Source organism: Phascolarctos cinereus, unplaced genomic scaffold, assembly GCF_003287225.1.
Source record: "Phascolarctos cinereus isolate Bilbo 61053 unplaced genomic scaffold, phaCin_HiC Scaffold_4;HRSCAF=312, whole genome shotgun sequence".
NCBI classification, from domain to species: Eukaryota; Metazoa; Chordata; class Mammalia; order Diprotodontia; family Phascolarctidae; genus Phascolarctos; species Phascolarctos cinereus.
The window spans coordinates 242,598,270-242,605,359 of NW_027555847.1; the positions used below are offsets into that span (position 1 = coordinate 242,598,270).

General features: G+C 38.8%; 1 pseudogene; it reads left to right on the forward strand.

The window, feature by feature from the left end:
- Positions 1-514: 514 nt before the first annotated feature.
- On the forward strand, positions 515-1,273 carry LOC110202737 (transmembrane protein 53 pseudogene; annotated as a pseudogene).
- The last annotated feature ends 5,817 nt before the right edge of the window (positions 1,274-7,090 follow it).

Consider the following 7,090-nt stretch of genomic DNA (forward strand, 5'->3'; position numbering starts at 1 on the left):
ATCTAGCATAAATTCCCTCAAGGAACATCATTCAGTTTGAAAAGGGGAGGCAGAATTATCTTAGCATTGACTGCAATGACTGTCCATGGAAGGAAAGAAGGAAGGAAGGAAGGAAGGAAGGAAGGAAGGAAGGAAGGAAGGAAGGAAGGAAGGAGGAGGGAGGGAGGGAGGGAAGGAGGGAGGGAGGGAAGGAAGGAAGGAAGGCAACCAGCTTTTATTAATTGCCTATTATATGCCAAGCACTGTGCTGAGCACTTTACAAATATCATCTAATTTTCTTTTTATAACAACTTTAGGTAGGTAGGTGCTATCATTAGCCCCATTTTACAGGGGAGAAAAATTGAGGCAGACAGAAGTTGTGACTTTCCCAAGGTCACATAGCTAGTAAGTATCCAAGGCTATATTTGAATTTAGGTCTTCCTGACTCCAGGCCCAGAGCTCTATCTGCTGTGCCACTTAGGCGCTTTAATATTGCCATGGCAATGTTGTCATATGATGTATGCTCCCATACGTCATGTACTCACTGACAGGTGATGGAGTCATGCTACAGAATGAGATAAACATGAAAATTTGCTTTGCTTGGATATTTTTACAAGGGTTTTCTTCTTTTTATTCAATATTCTGGGGGAGGGAGAAATTGAGAGATTGTGATTGGAGGAACTAATGATAGGGATGCTTTAAAAAAGAAAAGGGAGTCATTGAAGCATTTTCTAAAAATTCTCAGAAGAGAAACTGTTAGAACTGCTCTTTGACTATGAGATTAAGAAGAAGCCCTTTCTTTTCCACGTGTTCAGCGGATAGTCATGCTGTTCTACTATGTCATTGAGTTGATCCATACATTGCTAGTTTAGTCAACTCTGAGTGGTTGGCACTATCTTTGACTATGCTCCTGGCAGCCACAACTTAGTAGGGGCAGTGCAAGCCTTCTCCACTATCCTGGAGAACAAGTGGCCTGCCCTTTGTGTCTTCCTGCTCATCACCTTATCCCTGGTGACTCTCCTTGTATGGATGCTGTTCCATGTCACTGCCATCTTCCACAACACTCTCATGAAGCAGTCATTATGGTGGTCTGAACTCTACCTCTACTCCAAGGCTGACTGTATCATTCATTGCCAGAAACATAGTGTATGTGGGGGTAGCCCAGCTGGAATAGCAGATGCTGGTCCAAGCCACGGACTTCACAGCCTCCACCCATGTCAGCCACTTGGGGGACTATTTCACCTACTATCCTAGCCTCTGCCTTTTCTCCCTGAACAATTTGGCAGAAAGTTGAGGGCTTCACTCTCCTACACTAGATGGCTCTGGGCCTGCCCTCACAGGTACTCTTCTCCCCAGCAAGCCCCATCTGTCTTTGCCCATATCCTTTCTGGGATTTTTGAGCTCCAAAGAATAAGAATGAGAGGAGGAGGAGGGAGGAGGAGGAAGGAGGAGGAAGGAAGGAAGGAAAGAAGAAGAAGGAAGAAGAAAGGAAGAAGAAAGAAGGAAGAAAGGAAGGTAGGCAAGGAGGAGGGAGACAGAAGGCCAGGCCAGAAGGAAACACAGATGAGATGAGTAATTTGAAAATTACATGTTGAATTTATTATATACTTATAATGAAAAGCAAGCTATACACAATAAATATTTGCAGTTTCAAATCCATTCTTATTTTTTTATATAGAAATGCTCATATTTGGCATTTCTTAAGTACAAAATAAAAATAAATTTTTAAAAGAGTGTGCACATTCCAAAGGCCTGGGTAAACTTCACAAAATGTCAGTCAAGTATTCATGATGCTAAGCCACTAACTAGACCAAGGGTATTTAACTTTTTGTAGTGTCATGACTCCTTTGGCCATCTAATGAAGCCTTCTTAGAATGAAGTTTTAATACATAAAATAAAACATTGCAAAGGCAATAAATTATATTGAAATAGTTATCAAAAAAAATTTTTAAGTTAAGAAGTCCTGCACTAGATCTTTGCTTCTACCTCCTCTATTTTCTCATTGTAAATCATCTCACAGACCAATGGGAAAATGGTCATTTCTATTAATTCACTATTCGGCTTCTAACAGGTACCATGGAAAGATAAGCATATTGCTTTCTTATAGATGATTAGGGCTAATCCACAGCTCTTGCTATTGTTTCTCATATTGACTCTTTTGTAGTTTCTTTCTCTCTGTAACTTGTTTTATTGCTAGTGTTTGCCAGCCCTTTCTCATGGTCTGGTGCCCCTAAACTAGCCCTGTTTTCCATTTCAGTCAAAAGTAAGCCCTTTGTGATTAGGGAAGTGAAGATCCTCTCACTCCTTGGCTGTAGGACTCATAATGTTATCAACAACAAATACACAAAGTAAAAGTAAAACCAACGTTTGGGGTTATGTAGATAAAATGGCTAAAGTTAGAACAAGATGAAATTTGAGAAGCTGTTTTGTTTAAGAGTCTACTTTATAGACATTGAATCTCTGAGTTGAAATCTTTCTCAGAGGCTATGTAATCCAGCCCATATCCAGAATCCCTTCTGCAGCAAAACTGTGAAGTGGTTATCTAATCCAGTGCCTTGGTAACTTCTACCCATTGTTTATGCTCCACCTTCTGAGGCCAAGAAAGAGTCTAGCAGGGGTGGGGAACCTGCGACCTCAAAGCCACATGTGGCCCTCTAGGTCCTCAAGTGCAGTCCTTCGACTGAATCCAAATTTCACAGAACAAATCCCTTTAATAAAAGGATTTGTTCTGTAAAACTTGCACTCCATCAAAAGGCCATACCCAAGGACCTAGAAGGCCACATGTGCTTTTGAGGCTGCAGGTTCCCTACCTCTGGAAGACTTTGGGGAGCACTGGGGAGACAACATGCAAATGACTATGTAATACACACACAAATATACATATACATATATGTGTATGTATATAGATATGTGTGTGCATATATACATGTATGTATATATACATATGTGTATGTATATACACATATGTATATATAATTGGAAGTAATCTCAGAGGGATTAATGAGGGTGTTAGACTAGATGACCCCCTCAGGTCTCTTGCATTCTATATTTATGATACTATAAGTTCCTTGAGATTGAACAACCTGAATTAGCCCTGAGAGGTTTCTAGTTCATATTTGGCAACAATGAGCTTTAAGACTTCAAGAGTACTAAATTTACCTTTATTCTAAGATCATCAAAGGGCAGCGGCAACATTAGTGATGCATGATTCGTGATTAAAGTTCTAGGGAATGACAATCAGATGAGGCTTCATTTGTTTTTCTGAGTCTCTCACAAAGAGATGTTCATCCTAGGTCCTTATGTCGGCAGCTCATGCCAATTGTGAGAGCCCAACCAGGTCAGATCAATGACCCCTTTCACACAGACTGCTTTTATCACCCAATGCTGGATGCTAATTCAAGTTGCCCAATCTTAGAGGAATTATAGGATTGTTCTGCTGCAGCCTCTACTTTCTCTAGCTTCTGGCTCAGCTGAAATATTCACCTCTGGTACTACTGCTCTTTTAGAAAAAAAGCAACCCTAGTTTTAAAATTTTGTATCCTTTCTAGTACAAGGCTGAGTCCCCTCAGAGACTTCAAGCTGGTATATGTTAACTATCCAACATGCTTCCTAAATTTTCTGCAGTTAAAACTTAAGATAAATTTAAGACCAATTAGTGGCTTTAAAAGCAGCAAGCATATCTACTAAAAATGTCCTTGTTTAGGTCAAGTTTCAAAATTCCTTACCCAGAATTTCCTCCTCCTCAGTGATTTAGTTCTACCTCACAGCCTGTAACCTACCATTCAAAATTGCACAAAAGGATACATGGAGAATGTGATGGGTGCTGACTTTGTCATAGGCTCAGTACCCTAGGTGGTTGTTATTTTCTTAAGTGGAATGAAGGAGGAAATGGTGAAGGAAGGGGCAAAGTACAGAGCTGTGCTCTTGTCTATAAGATGGGCAGAGATAGCTGACTTCCTCAGGAGGTCTTAAATAATTAATGATAGCAGAGGGTTGGCAAAATTTTCTCTTTTTTCCAAAGAAGAAATAATTTGTAACTAATTTTTCAAGTGATCTTTTTCATTTGCTGTCTTAGAAGAGTGAGTAAATCAGGTTTCATAGTAAGAGCATTGAATTTGGAGCCATTTCAGCAAGTCATTTAACCCCTTGGACCTCAGCTTTGTCATGAAAAAGAAGGGCATAGGGCTAGATTATTCTTTTCAACCCTTGATCATCTGAATCAGCAAGCAGTATATTACAGAATTCTGTCATGCAACCACGTAATCACAAATGCAGCAATTACACTTATCCAACAATTCTGGGAAGGGAGCCCTATGCTAGGTGCTAAGGAGATGTAAAGTTCAGATAAGATATGGTCCCTACCTTCATAAATCTTACCTTCTAGGAGGAGGCTAAGACATATAATATAAATAAGCATAATAGCATAGGTAAGTATGATACATGATAAACTGAGAGGTTTATAACCTCATTGTTTGGGGAGTGTTTGGTTGTATGTCAATTCACGTGGGATATTTTAAAGGACAATTTTTTTCTGTACTACTAAGATTGTTTTACAATTCAGAAAAGCAAATGCTTGAAAACAATTATCCTTAATTAACAAGAATTAACTTAACCCAGCGGCGAAGGTTTAGAGATTATTTTAGTTCTGGCCCAGGATCAGACAACCTCTACAAAGAAGACCGATTACATATGATTACAGTCACAGTTTCCAAGGATTGCTGGACTCTTTTTAAAGAGACTTTCCTTCACCTTGCCAACTACAGTAAAAACTGCATAGGTGTCACTGGGATAGTCATCCTTGCTTCAGGCAATGCCACTACAACCTTATCTGATTGTAGACTTCTGGGAAAGGGTGGAAGTGACAATAATCTGTATTAATGTGGTAAATGGCATTGTCCCCATGGCTTGGCCTCTAGACATCCCAGAGACTGTGGGTCTGTAAGACTGTAGGCATTAAAAACAAAACAAATCTAAAAAAAAATGTACTGAGGCAGCTGAAGCAGGACCAAGAACTTTTAGCTGTACTTTAAAAGGGCTAATAAAGAAGAAGGAAAAGTAATGTGTGAACATGATCAAGGCTTTTTTTTCCGTTGGAAAGTCATATGGCACACACATTGCATAAATAGAATTTATGTCAAATTGGAAGGAGACCAGAGATTTCTATGATGTAGCAAGGCGCTGACCTATCAACTTTTTCTGGAGTGGAGACAACCTACAGCTAGATGTCAGAGAAGGAATGGGGAATAAGAGGGATCATTGTTAGATGTAATTGGCAGGCTAGTGAAATGGAATTTAGTCTTTTAGGACAATTTGGTCAGAATAGCACTAGTATCCTTGGCAGGATATGTTGCATCTAACAGGTTTGGTTTTTTTTAAAGCAAAATAAAGATTTTTGGAAAACACCAATTGATGTTGATTTCATGACAATCTAAATCATTCTTCCAAAACAAATTACAAATGTACAAAAACAATAGCACATCATTTAATTTATCTGTACCTTAGTTTGTTCATCTATAAAATGGGGGGAGTGAACCTTCTAGGATTTCTAGCTTTAAAGGTTTATGAATTAACTTCTCCTGGGAAAAACAGCAGCTAACTAAAAACAAACAAACAAACAAAAAACCCCAAAACACTTGTTAATATTCACTGTTGTACTTTCTTCCTTACTTGCTCCTAGTACATTCTCACCACCAAAGTGACCCAAGTCATTGGATATGCATATAGTGGCACTAGTGGTGGCAATAATGAATTCCAGCAGCTTCAAATTCCTTGCTCTGGGGAATCTACGGGAAATGGAGAAATGGTTTATGGTTTATTTGAATATTATTTTTGTAAACAGTGTTTTATTTTTTCCAATTACATGTAAAGCTGGTTTTCATCTTTAAGTTTTGAGTTCTAAATTTTTCTCCCTCGCTCTTTCCCTCTCTTACCCCCTCCCCAAGAAGGCAAGCAATCTGATATATGTTAATATTTTTATATTCTAAGAAGTTATTCACAGCATTAAATTTTTATTTGGTATATATATTTAGACACTGCCAATAATGCTGGTTTGAAATCCTTAACCAATCATACTGAACCGTTCAAACTCCACCACTGGATTCCACAAAGTTAAGGAACATGAGAGTATATTTTAACACTTGACCTCCTTGTGTGTTTTCGGTAAGTATTCTAGCATTTGGTGGCTATAATGAACCATAATTCAACTTTATAAATAAGTTCAAAAGAATCATCATGGTTGCACAATTTGTCCCATCTACCTTTACCAAATGCTATGCATCGATAAAGGATCTGGAAACCATGCCACATGAGCATCAATTAAAAGAGCTAGTCAAGTTTAGACTAAAGAACAGACTGAATTGGGACTTGATATTTGGATATTTGATGGATCATCATTAGACAGTGAGTTCCTCAAGGGCAGGGACTGTCTTTTGCCTTTTTTTTTTTCATTCCCAGTACTTAGAGCAGTGTCTAGCACATAGCAGGCATTTAATATAACATTACCTGACTGAGTGACTGTCATGTGCAAGAAGTCAGTAAGGTGTTTATTCTGCTTGCCCCCCAAGGAAGCAATGGATAGATTGGTAAATAGGGAGGTAGATTTTAACTCAACATAAGGAAAAAACTTCCTAATAGAACTGGAATTGACTTCCTTGTTGGGGGATGATGAGCTGGTTCTCATCTTTAGGGGGATGTGATGTAGATGGGAATTTTTTTATTTGGGTATAGGTAGGATTGAGTGACCTATGAGGTCCCTTCTATTTGGAAATCTAAAATTCTATGATTGATTATCTTCCACCCCCAACCTTGTCCCTGCTTCTGATTTCTATGACAGTGTCAAAAAGAAGCCAAATATTTGTCTGCAGAAGGCAATGTTCTTTCAGAAATCTATACTCCTAGGAAAACCTTAACTATTTGGAGGATTATAATAGTAACACCAGTTGACATCTATACCATGCCTTAAAATCTACAAAAATCCCTTACGTATATTTATTTCATGTGTGATTAGATTGGGCAGCTAGGTGGTACAGTGGATAGAGCACTGGGCCTGGAGTCAGGAAGACCTGAGTTCAAATGTGACTCCAAACACTTACTAGCTGTGTGACCCTGGACA